General features: G+C 44.8%; 1 protein-coding gene across 3 annotated transcripts in view; it reads right to left on the bottom strand.

The window, feature by feature from the left end:
- CELF1 (CUGBP, Elav-like family member 1) overlaps positions 1 to 14460 on the bottom strand; it is a 67243-nt gene extending 52783 nt beyond the window's left edge. Inside the window, exon 1 of one of the 3 annotated variants that reach the window (XM_018059102.1) lies at positions 14352 to 14460. The gene's annotated coding sequence lies outside the window, so the exon portion shown is untranslated. The remainder of the gene's footprint in view (positions 1 to 14351) is intronic. The other 2 variants (XM_018059099.1, XM_018059101.1) reach the window with 2 other exon arrangements.

Below are 16356 nucleotides of genomic sequence, written 5' to 3'. Positions count from 1 at the left end.
GTAAATGAATCTACTCTAAACAATGACAGAAATGGTCACAAATGTACCACCAAAAAAACCCCCACAAAACACCTTGCCTATTTAGCTCTTGATTTTGCTTTTAAAATACTTTGAGGCCTCTTTTGAGGCCTTCTAAGAACAGCAAAACTCTTCAGCTCACCATCATTTCATCTTATTAATAAGCATATTATAAAATACTTTAAGCTGAATATAGCATTTATTATCTCTTCCCTCCCAGCTGTTAAAGGACTAGCTTGTTCCAAATATGGCATTATCTTTTCTAAGTTCTACGATTTAGGCACGACATAATTCTTCAACAAATTATTCTGTCTTGTCATGACTGACAAGATGACTTAACTGGAGATAAACAGGCTAATGAAAACCATTCAGGTCTGATTTTCCATTGCTATTTTGTAAGGTAGAAAAACAAAGCTTATAGCTTTAAAATGGGAAAGCCATGTAAAATTATCTTCTCTTTGAAGTTAGGAAGTGGGGTTTTCACTAACTAGACAGGTAAACCCCAGCTGAGGGAAGAGGCAGAGGCCAGCTGCTCAGGATGCTGTAGGAGGGATTCCTCCATTGGGTGGAAAATTTCCCTTCATGACCTCTAAGGTCTTTTCCTAACCTCAGAAACTGAGACTCGGTTTTTGAAAAGTAGAAGCAAAGCAAGTGTGATGTGTAGGCAGAGAGCAGAACAGCGCTGGAAAATTAGAAGCCACGGGTTGGAATCCTGCTTCCACTTCTATGTGAACTTAAATAAGGCATTTCACTTTCCTCTTTCAAAATGAAAGACTGAGAGAAGAAAATGAAGATCCTAACATTCTGAGCCTACGGCTTCCTCCTATGCCTGCCTCGGCCACCCACCACCTTCCCACTACTGCACCTTACCATAATTAGGCAGCTTTTTAAAGCATCTAATTAATGGAACACAGAAATTAAAACCTTTAACTTTCTATTTCTGGCTTGTTGCAAATGTGCAACAGCATTTTACCAAGGAGTAGTTAATGCCACACAGTTCTTGATATACTGGCTCTTCTTGAACTCCAGTGACAGTTACAATGACAAGTTGTAAGCAAGGAGGTTGTTACCATGGGGACCCATTAGGATTCCCGGGGCGGGGGGGGGGGGGGGAGATCCAGCAGGCTTTCCCCCCTTTTGGTCAGAGCATTTTTTGATGGTCTGGATCTACCAATTCAGAAAGCCTGATCTATTTTTTCTTTGGCAAGCTGCCTTTAAGAAATGTAGCAGGTCTAAAGGGTTATTTTTTAAGAAGTTTGCCAATCCCATAACCACAATCTGTAATCCAGATTAATTCAGTAGTTTGTAAGCTTTAAAAAGAAAGGTGGGGGGGGGGGGTCCTTCCCTGATGGCTCAGTGCTAAAGAATCAGCCTGTCAGTGCAGGAGACACAGGTTCAATCCCTGATCTGGGAAGATCCCACAGGCCATGGGGCGTCTAAATCCACGCGCCACAACCACCAAGCCTGTGCTCCAGAGCCCGGGAGCTGCACCTACTGAAGCCCAGGAGCTTTGAGTCCAGAGCCCCGGCTCCAGAGCAGGAGACGCCACCACAGTGAGAAGCCCGTGCACCTCACCAGAGACGGAGCACAGCCGAAAATGAACACACATTCTTAAAAACAGACTTGTAAGTGCACCCAGAGGCTATTAAAAATGGCACGATAAAAGCAATAACGATAGCAGAGACACTGGTGTCTTTCTGTGATCATTTCCCAAGTGGCATACAATTCTGACAAAATATTACCTGTTTTAATGACACTCTTATGAGTTACAGTCAAGTTTTAATCTCTCTATTCATAGAAGCAAATAAGCACAAGCCCACTGAAGGCTCATGACCTGTGTATGCTGTCATTTCTTTTCAGATCACCACACCGCGGAGCTGTATTTAGTGTTTTCCCATCAAGACTTCAAAGTTCTCCAAATCAAGATTCTCCTCAAGAAATTTCAGCTTCGCTAACACGATTCTGTCAGAAATACATTACAGAGAATAATCATAAAAACAAAACTTATTATAAAATAAATCACACTGTTCAGACCAGAACAGAGTTTAAATTGCAGGTCTGCCTCCAAATCTGCTGTGTATGGACAAAGGGAGATGGACTGTCACTCCCAGCTAAGTGTGTGCTGGGGCTCAGGCTCCCCCGAGACCCATTCTGTTAGAAGATACCTTAAGAAAGAAGGTCATTTACAAGGCTAATCTGTGGATCCGGTTTGATTAGAAAAGAGGAGCCGTCAGAATTCAGAATAAAACATTTCTCTATGCCTTACTTAACCCAAAGCAAAGTTACACCAGACAAATTAACATTAATAAAAATAGCACTTGATTTCACAGTAATAGTCTGAAACTGCACCTACCCGAGGCCTGATGCACAATTACCCCAAGAGCCACAAGGTACTTGGAACAAAGCTGAAAGACGTGTCCCTGTACTCACAAAAATCTTTCTTTGATCTCACACTAATAATTATTGAAAAACCTAAATATAAACACCAGTAAGATAAAATGTGTTGAAACAGAATTCATAACCTAAAAAACAAATCACAAATTTACAGGTCTAAATAGGGGGAAAAAAAAGACCTAAGGAGACAAGCTACACTAGCAACTAAAAGTAAACAGGCATCAGGATATTCCACAGAAACACTCCATCCGGTTTTGATGCATTTACTCACCCAAGCTTTCCTAGAGCAGGTCCAAGAGGGTTATTTTTAAGCAGTTTCCCAATCCAATCTCCACAATCTATAACCCAGATTATTTCAGTAAAGTTTGCAAGCAAAAAAAAAAGACTTGCATCCAGAGGCTATTGAAGAAACATGGCATTTGATACAAACAATAATGAAATAGTAAACATGGCGTCTTTCCGTGATCATTTCCCATAAACTTTAAATTGGAAGAACAAAAGACAAGCCCAAAGCAGAGTGCTGACACATCAGTTCACTATTAGACATCCAGAGACAGAGAGAGACTCAGGTCACAGGACCTGGGAAGAGGCAAACTCTTGGGTGCTTTGTTTGTTTTTACTACTGGTTTACAATTTCCTTGATTTTATTTTTAAATGCATGTCTTGGCCGAGAAAAGCAAGAGAGCACAGACTGCCAACAGTATCAGATTCTCCTTTTCTTATTTTCTGGAGCTGCAGAAAACAGAGCCAGAATCTGGGCTGTCAAGGAGCCTCTGACTCTGTCCAGGCAGCAAACGGCGTGAGGCTTTAGGATACACAAAGGCTTTTATAGTACAAATCTCAGCCAACTTAATGTTCTTTCAATGTAAAGTGGCTTTTATTATCCCCCCAGAAAACTCTCTGGAGCTTTAAGGTACTGACAATTTTCAGAAGACAATGATTTAAAGAAATGGAGCCACAGAATTTCAGTCTTAAAAGTTTCCTTCCTATTTCTAATCCTTAGAACTGAACTGTCTCAAACATAAAATTGTCATTTGATATACAGTATTTCAATATTTACCGATTACTTACTTTGTGCAAGGGCCCTATACCAGTAAGCACTCTGGACTGTAAAAATGTAAACGTCTTCTATGAACAGCGCTTGGCTCAGTACTATACACATGCTGTGGCACAAGGCGAAGGCACAGCATTACTGAGGTTGTATTTGCAACAATTTGGGTTTCAATGTAAAATAGTGACTTTCAGCTCTTCCTGCCCTGCACATCTATATACCTTCCTGGCTGTATACAAATCCATGTTTCTTTTTAACTCCTGTTTCAATAGTATAGAGCAATGTTACATTTCTCTGGTGTAAAGTCTTTCAACTTAACAGAAACCAAATGATCGCAGGAAGAAAAAGAAGTCAAATTAGAAGCATTAAACTGTCTTTCTCAGAGCTTCCCTCTCCCCCTCATTAACATTTCTCACACAGGAAAACATCACTGTGACGCTCCCGTCACAGACCATTCATGAAGCTCCTAACTGAGCTGAGACCAGACAGACTCCACCAACTGGGCACACAGCCACTCACCGTCACCCTTTGTTTAGAGTCTCAGCCGCCGTTCAACCCACATTATTGTGTTCCACTCAAGTCCATCAATTTTCTCAAAAGAGAAAACAATCAGGAAACAAGCAAATGTGTTATTTAACTAGAAAATGAATAAAGGATCTAATTCATATGCCTCACAAAAAACTCTTTAAAAATGATGGCTCACTTTAAATTCCCTATCTTAAATAGCAGTATTACTTTATTACCAGTTTTACATGCCTAAGAACGAGTTGTAAACAAATAATCATTAGAAACTTGTTTTTTAAAAAAGCCCGAGCCCTCCATCTTGAGCTGGCAAAGCATGAGAGAAGCACTCTGCACCAGAAGGGAGAGCACAAATGCATGTCTGCACCACACAGGTGGGGAAGAAAAGGCCCAAGCAGCCCGGGGGGGCGGGGCAGGGAGAGGAGGGGAAAAGGCAACATTCCAAAGAGCCATGATCCCAGGCTTGACTTTCCTAAGATTCAAATGACTTTAAGAAATGTTAAAATTAAAAAAAAAGAAATGTTAGGCAGGGCTCTGCAGTAAGCGTCTTAGCCAAAGCTCTTTTGGTTGTAATTAAGGAGAATTTCCTCCAAACTATCTTAAGCAAAAAAGGCACTAACTGAAAAGACAGGACCCAAAGGCAGGAAGTGTAACAGGGCCACACCTGGAAAGCCTTTCTACACCCAGGCTTCCGTTCCACACGTGTCTGCAGTGGGTCTCTCTCCAGGGCTGTACCTCTCAGCAGCGCTTCCTTCTGGATAAATCGACTTACTTCTCCCTCCCTGTACTGGCCTTCCCTGCTTCCACAGATATAAGCCTCTCAGCAGCGCTTCCTTCTGGGTAAATCTTACCCCCACCCCCCCACCCCGCCCCCCCATACTGGCCTCCCTGCTTCCACAGATATAAGCCTGAATTTGGCAGTACCCTGGCATCTGCCTATCTGTTCCAAGTTCTCTGAATTCAGGTGGACCTCTTTGTTCCCTGAAGGCATGCGTCTCAGTTCCAGTCTCAAATTCCTAGGAGAAACTGATTTGCCCAGCTTAGGCTAAGTGCCTGCCCGTGGTCCAGTAAACTGTTAAAAGAAGAGCTAGGTCACAGAGTGTAGGGACTGCATGCCTGACTCCTCAGAAGATGTGTAATACACTAAATAAGCAATAAGGCAGTCTGCATCCTCAAAAAGAAACTTAAAGTCTCACTGAAAAAATATATTAATACTAAATAATAGCCTATGACACACTACAGAATGAACGGGCAGGAACAGCTTCATGACAGAGGCCAGCTGTGCACCAAACGACAGACGGAAATAGAGCCGTGTTCAGGGAGGGCCGAGGGGCACAAGATGCAGTGCCTGCTCCTCTCACTTCGGCGACACGTCTAGAATTAGGGACCTAAGGAACAGACAGTCTCTTACCACATACAGATCTTCTGTGAAATATCCTAGCTGAAAGCGTGCCGTGAGGTTTAAAAGGATTATAGGCCACAGAGCAGTCCTGCTTCAAAGAGCAGCAGTGACCTGCCCGCTGCCGAACGTGGGCCACGCATTTTCAAGGTGCCTGTCACCACCACCCTGACTTCCTGTCACCACCACCCTGACTTCCTGTCACCCCCGGGATCCCCTAGATCCTGGCTCAGGCGGCCGCTAGGGCAGCACAGGTGTCTCACTGGTAATATCCCACCCAACCCAGCACGGTTACCACGCAGACAACTCAGGCTGAGCTGGATGACAGTAGTGCGTGGGGAGGGGACTGGAACAGAAAAGAGGAATGTTTCCCACATACAAAAGCTGTAAGCACAAAACAACTGGGAAAAGCCTAAATTATCTGTACAAAACAGAAACTAGCGAAAACTTAACAGATGTCCAAAAACTACTGGGTTAAAAAAGACAGTCTACTCACAGTAGACTATTAGTTACCCTGCACTATCACCAAAGTATCACACATTCCCACATTCGAGAGCTTGCCTCAATCTCACAAGAAACAAAAAGGTAAAAAGAACAATGAGAAAGTGGTGACAGTTTCTAATTCACTGATTCCTTTGGTGAAGAGTAACAATGTTATGTAAATGAAAACTACAGACCTATCAAAATTAAATGTCTAAAACTATAAAATTAAACAGCTTTAGAACCAAAAAACTTCATTTTGTATAATCCCCAAACTAAAGACATTTCCCAATCTGGGGATAAAATTTCAATGGAGTTTCAATGTGGAGGGGGAAGTGATATTTAACTCCATTTTTTCAAAGCTGAACACAGCCATGGAGGCCAGAAAAAGCTAGCCAACAGTTCTTTCTAAAGCCACACCACTAACCTACAAGCACATCCCCAAAGAGGCATATGAAAACCAAGTAATTGAGATCCACTAGATCTCACTGCCGCCTCCAAACCAGAACTCACCATTCCTCTTCCTATCTTCTGCCACATTTTCTAAGTGAAGTAAAAGAAAAATCAAAATGTTACAACTCAAATGCTGTTCTAAAAGTGAGTCCATTTCTTGTAAAGTGGGGAAAAGGTCAGCTGATTGAGGGTTACATCAGAACTTCACAAAGTTCTAAGAATTGAAATGCTTTAAAATCATTTAATGTAAGATATTTTATACTCGGTCTCCCCAAACTAGACTTTCTCATCTCCTGAGCATACAGGCTAATTTTAATGTAACTTTTATGAAAGTCATGTTCTCTGTATGAAAATTTAAAAACAATGGCAAATATGAAGAAAAAAAAAACTGCTCATGTTGCAATCCCCCCAAAAAACTTTGGTATTTATCCTTCTAGCCTGTGAGGTAACATTTTTGAAGAATTAAAGATTTCCTTAGCAGAAAGAATGTGTTAAGTTAATGTGGAGTTCATGGATACAAAACATTCTTGAAAATTTTTACAGGTCTGGAACTCAAAGAAGTTAAAAATAAATGTATGCTCGCGGCTTCCACAGCGCAGCAGGTTAAACAGTAACTACAGAGCACGGGAATTCCCTGGCGGGCCAGTGTTTCAGGCTCAGGGCTTCCACTTCAGTGGGCCCAGGTTCGATCCCAGGTTGGGCAACTGCAACTAAAATCCCACAAGCTGCGTGCACCCCCCGGAAAATCCAAACAAACTACACAACAGTTCTGTTGATTAACTCTGTTAGGAAACCAGTACTTTAAGGAGACTTTGCCAACTGCCAATTTCAAGGCAAGGACAAGTTACAATTATAAAGATCTCATCAAGAAAACTGTCTTCAGTAAATTACAAACTGAGATAGGAATTCTTGATACAATAGTTTACTAAGCAAATAGCCACAACCAATTAACTCTTTCATCTCTTCATTCAGCCACTCAGCTGTCTGACTCCTTGTGACCCCGTGGTGTTCAACACACCAGGCTTCTGTCCTTCACCGTCTCCCAGAGCTTGCACAAACTCATGTCCATTGAGTCGGTGTTGCCGTCCAAGCATCTCATCCTCTGTCATTACAACTCTAAATATTAGAGTCCACCCTCTCCGCAAGCCTAAAACTAGTTATCTATAACCAGGTGTCCCTAGAGAAAATCCAGTAATATACTCATTTGTATTTTTCAGTTTTCTATGAACACAGAAGACTGCCTATTAACAAACTCTATGTGACATACACAAAGTGAAGATGTCACGGAACCACATTAGCCAAGGATTCCACAGGGAACAGTGAGCTGAAAGTTTCCATAGGAAAGCACACTCTTCCCAGCAAAACAATTCAGATGCACAAATCAGGCTTTAGGAAACAATCTTATCCCTAAGCCACAATGAACAAAGGAAAATGAGCAAGAGAACACACCTGAAGGGGGGAAGGAAGGAACGCTGGCATAGCTACCGTCTACGTGCGGCACACGAGCCCTGCTAACTGCGCCTTTCATTTGGCTTAACTGCATTACTGAGCAACGAAGCAGCAGTAGGCCCATTTTTACAGATGGAAAAAGGAAACAGCATTATCAGCACTGTACCAGGCACGACTCAGCGCCCAGCTCAAGTTATCTCAATCAATCCTCACATCACCACTCCAGGTGATCTCCATTTTAAAGATGGGGGGGGGGGCCAGAAATGTTACGGTCACACAGTGATATTACCAATTTAAGGCCCAAAGCTGGAGATGTCAAACCTACCCCTGCCAGGCTCTGCTCATAAACCCTATTCAAGTCACATCATTCAAACCAGATTTCAAACCAATTTTAAAAACTCAAAAATCCTAGAATCAACTTTCAATTATGAGATTAATTCTCCACGTTTTGTTAAAAAATTTCTTGTTTTGGAATACAGTCAATATTTGATAACTATAAATGGGGCAAAACCTTTAAAAATTGTGAATCACTGTCGTACATCTGAAACATAATACTGTAAATCAACCATACCTCAATTAAAAAATTAGTATAAAAATTTTGTATTTTACTTGCTCTTTGAACATTTCAGCAGGCCATGGCACCTCTAGGAAGAGGTGTGCAGGTAAATACAAGATTATATTAATAGCAATCAATTAGCAGAATTTGTAAGTTCTGCTAAGAAGGCCTACATATAAAGTTAATTGTTATTTCAAACATATAGTGAAATACTTGAACTTCCATGATACAGTCTACTTTTAACTATTACCAAAAATTATCAAGAATCAAGGAATAGTTCTGAACAAAAAAATGGTTCATATTGTTTGAAAGAGAGGAATGTAAGGGGCTTTCCTGGTGGTTAAGTCATTAAGAATCCACTTTGCAATGAATGGGACACCCGTTTGATCCCTAGACCAGGAAGATCCCACATGCTTCAGAGCAACTAAGCCCATGCGCCACAATTACTGGGTGCCCTGGAGTCCGAGAGCCAAAACTATCAAAACCTGTGTGCCCAAGAGACCGTGCTCTGCCACTGGGAAAGCCACCGCAACAAGACGCCCACACACCAGAATTAAAGAGTAGCCCTTGCTCTCTCTAACTAGACAGCCTGAGCGCAGCAACTATGACCCTAAATAAATCATTAAAAAAAAGGGGGGGTATATAAATTCCTCGCTAACACTACAGTAAAATCCCGTGCATCAAGTACTGGGAAGCCTGTAACACCTCTTTAGGACAACAGAGTTAACCAAATAAAACTTCCAGTTCATCTCACGTCCCAAGAATTAATATTAATCACGCTCCTTTTGTTAGTGGAGAGGAAGAAAAAAGGAGTTGGAGGCTACGTCCAAAAAGCAGAGAGGAAAAGTAGACAGTCAAGCAGCTCAAAATCAGTTATAAGCCTCCAAATAAACAAGGAAAAGCTCATCGTAAGAAGAAAGCCTTTCACCGTGAGAATACTCTGAATATACAGAAACAGACTCGGAGGCTTATGATAACCTTCAGAAGGCTCTAACCCTTAAAGTATTCATTACTAATTCTAAGTAGGCCATTAAACGCCAGGTCTATAGACTTTTCCTCTACACAGTATGGACTACCGGGATACCTGCCCACCCCTGGAGCAAAAAGCACTCGTGCAAGTTACACAGTAAGAGCAGAAACTTGCCTTTTCTTTCTCTTCATGCGGTGCTTCTCCTGTACATATAAACCACAAATTAGAAGTGATGCTGATAATCGTGATCTGGGTTACTGTTACATACTTTTAAGTACACTGATATGTTTCAAAGATCTGAGGGAATCTGTGGACATCCCCCTGTAATTGGCAATTCCCATGAAGAGCAAGCATTCTAACCAATTCAAGAGCCTTTAGGGAGCACCAAGAGAGGGCAAGATACCAAGATGAAGATGTCCCTGACTTCAATCAGCAGAGGACTTCAACCACAGAAAGTCCTAATACCTGCTACACATGGACAAACTCTGAAAACTGTGCCACATGAAATAAGCCAGACACAAAAGGATAAACACTGCACAATTCCAATTACATGAAATATCCACAACAGGTAAACTCACAGGGACTGCCAGCAGACCTGAGGTTACCAGGGGCTAGGAGGAGGGAGCAATGGATGGTTATTACTTAATGGTTACAGATTTTCTGCTCGGGTTGAAGAAAGCACTTTGGAAACAGGCAGAGACGACGACTGCGCAACAAATGTGCTTCGTGTTGTTGCACCGCACTCTTGAAATGGGGAGAGCTCCCTAGCGGCCTAGTGCTGAGGATTTCGGGCTTGCACTGTTGTGGCCCCTGTTCAACTGCTCTTCGGGAAAGTGAGATCCTGCAAGCCAAGTGGCATGGAGCAGCCAAAAAAAAGGTGAAAATGACCTAAACCTATGAAACTCGGAGAAGAAAACAGGGGCTAAGCTTCAGGGCACTGGACTGGGCAGTGGTTTCTGGGATGGGACACCAAAAGCACGGGCTACAAAAGCAAAAACAAAGGACACGACAGAGTGGAAAGGCGCGGGCGAAAGTGTGTGTGAGCCTCAGACATCTGCTAAGGGGCCAACATTCAGAGCAAATGAAGAGCTTCACCTCAACACCACCCAAATTTTTTTATTTTTTTAAATGGGCGAAGGACTTCAACAGGCATTTCTGCAAAGCTGATATAGAAATGGTCACCAAGCATATGAAAAGATGTTGATCATTAGTCAGAAATGCAAATCAAAACCACACGGGGTCCTCACACCCGTTAGAATGACTACGGTCAGAGAAGAACCTTGGCATCCAGTGGCGAGGACTCTGTGCTCCAGCCACGGGGCAGGGTTCAGTCTCGGGGGGAGGACTACGATCCCACATGCCCCATGGTGTGGCCAAAAAAAGAAAACAAACGCTGGGGAGCCTGGGGAGATGGATGGACTCTTGCGCACTGCTTGTGGGATGGTGTGACAGTGTAATCCTTGGAAAACAGTACGGAGGCTCCTCAAAGACTTCAGCAGAAAACCACCCCACGCTCCAGCCAACCCACTCCTGAGCACCAGCCGGAAGAGACTGAACAGCCATACTCGCAGCAGCGCCAATCACAATGGCCCGGAGGCGGAAACAACCTGTGTCCATCGACAAATATACAGGCAAAGTGTGGCATATTCACATAACAGGTTATTCAGCCTTTAAAGGGAAAGAAATCCTGCCACATGCTACAACACAGATGAGCCTTAAAGACACTCTAGTAAGTGAAAGAACCCAGTCACAAATAGCCACTTATAAATAGAAAAGTCGTCAAATTCATAGAAGTAGTAAGCAGAATGGCAGTTATGAATGGCTGGGGTGAGGAGAAGAGGAAGAAAATGGGAGTTGTTTGATGGATATATAATTTCAGATTTAGAACATGAAAAAGTTCTGGAGATCTATTTTCCATTAATATGAATGTACTTAATGCCAGGGGCTTCCCTGATGGCTCAGTGGTAAACAACTCTCCTCTCTGCAGAAGACATGGGTTCAATCCCTGGTTTGGGAAGATCCCCTAGAGGAGGAATCGGCAACAACCCACTCCAGTTTTCCTGCCTGGGAAATTTCATGGACAGAGGAGCCTAGCGGGCTGTAGTACAAATGGTTGCAAAAGAGTCAGACACCACTTGGCAATAACAAGTTAATGCTACAGAACTATACGTTCAAAAATAATCAGGACGGTAAGTTTCAGGTTATGCGCTTTATGCCACATTAAAAAAATGATTAGAATGGCAAAACTGTGTTAGATTTTATCACAATTTTAAAAATAATGTAATATACTAAAACTACAAAACTGTACAGTATGTGAATTACATCTCAATAAAGCTGTTTAAAAAAAAGCAGAGGAAACAGAGTTTAACCAAATTCTATCATTTGCTGGTTTAAGAAAAGAGAGCAATATGTTGGAAGTACCCAGATCCTGGAGCTCAGAGAGGATCCTACGCTTCTGCTTCCTCCAACTTCTTCACCCCAGCCTCCATGTGACAGCCCTTTTTCTTCCCTCCCCAAGGCACATCACCACCACCTTTAACCTCCCAGTTCCTTGTTATGTACTATGTCTGGCCTCCCAGGAAAGTTAAGTTAAAGAAGCTACGCTGGCAGTCACAGGAAAGGGCACAGAATTCAAGACTCAGATTCTACGTTCAGCAGCAGAGCCAAAATATTTTTAAAAAGGAAAAAAAAAAAAAAAATCACACAGTAGACATATAATAAATGTCAGGTCTCTGCCCTTCCTCTCCTCTCCTTTCAGCCCAGCATATTTAAAAGAGCAAATTCTCAGCTCCCATGCTGGGATAGCCTCTGGCCTAACTCACATGTGCTGGAGCGATAAACACAGCATCATTTAATATGTAGTTGTTAATGCCTATCACCTACTATTAAATCCTAGAAACACATCACAAAACTATTAACTAGGATAAGCCTATTTTGATAAAATAATAAATTTTTCTACTACATATAAAAAGAGATAGTGACATAAAGACTAAACATTACCAATCACCTCTGAGTGGTGAAACTAAGGGTAAAGCTCTCCCTTTCTGGCGTATCTGCATTTTTAATAATGCATTTGTAACTTCTGTAATAAGAAATATAACTGTCAGAAGAATAAATCATTCTGGCTTAAAATTTCACTGTCTGCCTCTGATACCACACTACTGCACTGAAGCTGAACTGGTACCATGTGAAACAGTCATGATTCCCTACATTTCACAGATGAGAATGAACTGAGGTGCAAAGCAAGACACTTGGTCCAGGCTGTATGGCTAGTAACAGAGCAGGGATGACAATTAAGGCCTTCCAACTTCAAGTCCTCTCCGTTCCACCACATCTTAAAGAGCAATCTGCATTACTGCTCATCATATATATACATATATATATATATATTTTTAATCTATGTTGAAACTGTCCTAAGCAAGTAATCTGGAAGCTGAGGCTCCGTTTCCTCATCTGAAAAGTGAAGTGGTTGGAAAAGCTATTCTATCTCACCAGCTCATCTAGCCTCAGCAGCGAATGGATTTTAAGTCTAGATACCAACTGAGGAGAAGAAAACCCCGTGGGCAAAAGTGAATGAATAATTGGAAAGAAGCTGAGGCCTGTGCTCTGGGTCAAGGGCCATTTTCAATGGAAAGAGGCTGTGGGCAGTCGAGAGCCAAGAGCCCGCTGGGGAAACTCAACTTCCTGGTTGAAGCAACAGCTGAAAGCTCCGGCTTCGCTTCCCTACCAGCAGCGCTTCAATCTCTGCTAACTTACGAGGAGAAACCGCAGACTTATAAGTAAAGTTAGAAGAATGTAACAACACAGCCGTAGGGGAGGGAGCTGGAGCAATAGTTTATGCACGCTATGGCAACTGGATTATTTTCCAAGTGGACTCGTGAATATTAAAGTGGAAAGAACCCTTGGTGGTTCTCAGAGACGACCCTTCCTCAGCGAGAATTTCAGGAGACACTGAAACTTGGCCATACCCCTCCGAGAGATGTCACACTTGTGGAAAAGGCCAGAGAATCCAACTAAAGCCTCTTCAACCTACAGAGCATCCAAGAAAGCGAAAAGACCTTTATTAAGGGGTGAAGTTCTCGCAAAGGATTCATCGGGTGTCTGTAACCTCTTACACTGCAAGCATTATAAAGCACTCCACGCTGACTGACACTACTAGGCAGCCTTCTCACTCGAAGGTAATAAAAGTACAGCATTAACTTTGCTGGCGAGAAAAAGAAAAAAAAGGATTCCATTTTGCTAAAGCAGCCTCCTCCGACCAAAACCCTACCACCTGCCCCTCCACTACGGGGATGAGCCTAAACCAAAGAGAAGCTGCTTCGAGCCTGGACAACCGTCCTCGAGAATTAAAACAACATCCTGCCCGGAGAACCGCAACCGAAGACGCCAGAAGCTTCAATTCCAAAAGCAGGTCCTTTAGCGAAGGAAGAAAGCACCCGGCCGTGCTCTCGGCGCTCCCGGGTGCGAGAATCCAGCCCAGCTACTAGGCCATGACTGGGTGAGCACCTGACGTGGGGGGAGGGTGAGCCAAGGCCCTAGCGGATCTGGGGCGAGGAACTGGGGGGCTCCCGAAGCTCCAGAGAAGCAGCGCGGCCCTCCAGAGGCGGGGGTCCTGGGGACACCCCACCCCTACCCCAAGGATAAGCACCGAGAACACGTGGGGCGACAGGCGCAGGGAAGGGGTGTCCCGGGCAGGCAGCCTCGGTCTGGCACGGCGGCCGGAAAAAAGGAGGACGAAGCTACCCCCGGGGCAGGGAACCGAGCCCTCGGAGCCCCGAGAGGGAAGGCAAAGGGCGCGGGCAAGGGGCAAGGCCACGAGGAGGGCGGGTCTCCCTGGGCGCCGAGGCACGCGCCGGGACCCGGGCAGCGGAGGACCCCGACACCCGGGGAGAGACCGCGGAGCTGCCTCCAGGGGCCGCGGGGAAGCCGGAGCGGCCGCGCCGGGAGGGGCCCTGCTGACCCCGCGGGGCCGCCCGGACCGGACCCGCCCCGCGGCGCCTCCCTCCTGCCCCTTCCCTCCCACCCGCGCGGCCCGTTATCCCGCGGCCGCCGCACTCACCAGCGGCTGCACCTCAGCCCGCCGCCGCCTCAGCTGCTGCCTGCGCCTCCGCAGCCGCCGCCGCCGCCTCGCTGCTGAGGCCGAGTCCCGGGGGAGCCGCCGCGTCCCGCCGCCGCCGCCGCTGCCGCCGCCGCCAGAGCAGAACACCCCAAAATGGCGGCACTTCCGGCGCCTACCACCGGCGGGGAGGGCCGACGCGGAGGGGGAGGGCGGCTCGGGGGAACGTACCGCCGCGGTGCCGCCCGCAGCGCCGAGCCGAGCGGGGCCCGGCGCAGGGGCGGGCCGAGCGCCCGGCGCTGCAGCGCCCCCTCGGGCGGGGGAGTGGAGAAGCAGCCGCGCGGGAGCCCTGGGGGCCGAGGGTTCCGGCGAGGGCAAGTCTTTGTCTCGTTACTCCGCTGGAGGGAAGACGCGGGGAAGACCCCCGGCCTGAAAACTTGGAAGTTCTCGGCTCTGCGCCCCTCACCCGCAAGAGTTCCGGACGAACTGGCGGGCGCCGACCTCTGCTTGGCGCTGAATATGCGCATAATAAAATACTTGCTGAATGAATGGGTGAGTGAATGGGATGGTGCTTGGCCAGCGCTGGGCACCTGACACACCCTCCCTTCTAACCCAGATGATAAGCAACGGGATCAGGGCCTTCCTTGTCTGCTGAGACGTGGACTGTAAGTGTATTGCAAGCTTTCAGAGTTAGACGAAAGCCCTCTGGCAGGATGATCAGCTGGGTGAACTCACAACCTTGCAAAAATCCTTGGAGCGCCAGGAAGCTCATAAGAGTTCTACTAAAAGACTGATTTTTCCAGCCCTAACCTGCTTCTTCCGGTGAAAAAAAAAATTTTTTTTTTTTCTGTAACCAAGGCTAGGTTCCTGAAGACCTTCTTCAGAGTGACCCAGAAATCCCAGGATCTAGGTAGAATGCAAATAGTTCAATAGTTTGTTCTTTCTTTCGTTTGTTTGTTTAAAAGGTCAACGTCATTTATTCCCACAAGTTCTACATCTTGTGGGACAGTAAAATGCAGAGAAAGAAAGAAAACTTAGTTCTAAGACCTTTTGACCTCAACAACATGCAAATAACTCATGGGTTTGCAAATGATTTCTCCGAAACATCTGGCTTCTGAGAGCAATAACTATTCTACCCACAAATACTGATTATACCCTACCTTACCACAAAAAAAAATAAGTGGACTTCCAAGCACAGGCCTCAAGTGTTTTCCCATGTGTTGGAAGCACCTCTTTCCTCTCTTAGGAGGAAAAAAAAAATAGGAACAGTGTTTCTAGTACCATGTAGATCTAAACAATTAACCCTTAAATTGTATACTATCAGATTTTCTAGTTGTATTGTATAGTTTATCATTTTATATACATTATAACTCGACCCCATGGACTGTAGCCTAACAGGCTCCTCCCTCCATGGGATTCTCCAGGCAAGAGTACTGGAGTGGGTTGCCATTTCCTTCTCTAGGGGAATCTTCCCAACCCAGGGACCAAAGCTGGGTCTCCCACATTCCAGGCAGATGCTTTAACCTCTGAGCCACCAGGAAAGCCCGATACTCAAACCAGTCGATCCTAAAGGACATCAACCCTGAATAGTCATTGGAAGGACTGATGCTGAAGCAGAAGCTCCAGTACTTTGGCCACCTGATGCGAAGAGCTGACTCATTGGAAAAGACATGCTGGGAAGGACTGAAGGCGGGAGGAGAAGGCATAACAGAGGATGAGATGGTTGGATGGCATCACCGACTCAACAGACGTGAGTTTGAGCAAACTCAGGGAGATAGTGAGGGACAGGGCAGCCTGGCGTGCTGCAGTCCATGGGGTTGCAAAGAGTCGGACAGGACTTAGTGACAACAAATAATGCTGATACATGATCTTGTTCTTGTTAATAGTTTTATGTGTAATTTACTGAAAACGTCTTCCATTTATAGACCATTACAGCTTATAGAAGGTCGTCATATGTTGTTGTTGTTCAGTCGCTATCATGTACACTACCACAATTATTTTTATACTT

This window comes from Capra hircus, chromosome 15 (genome assembly GCF_001704415.2).
Source record: "Capra hircus breed San Clemente chromosome 15, ASM170441v1, whole genome shotgun sequence".
In the NCBI taxonomy this organism is placed as follows: Eukaryota; Metazoa; Chordata; class Mammalia; order Artiodactyla; family Bovidae; genus Capra; species Capra hircus.
The sequence above is the reverse complement of the archived record's forward strand: the minus strand, read 5'-3'. Positions and strand labels throughout refer to the sequence as shown.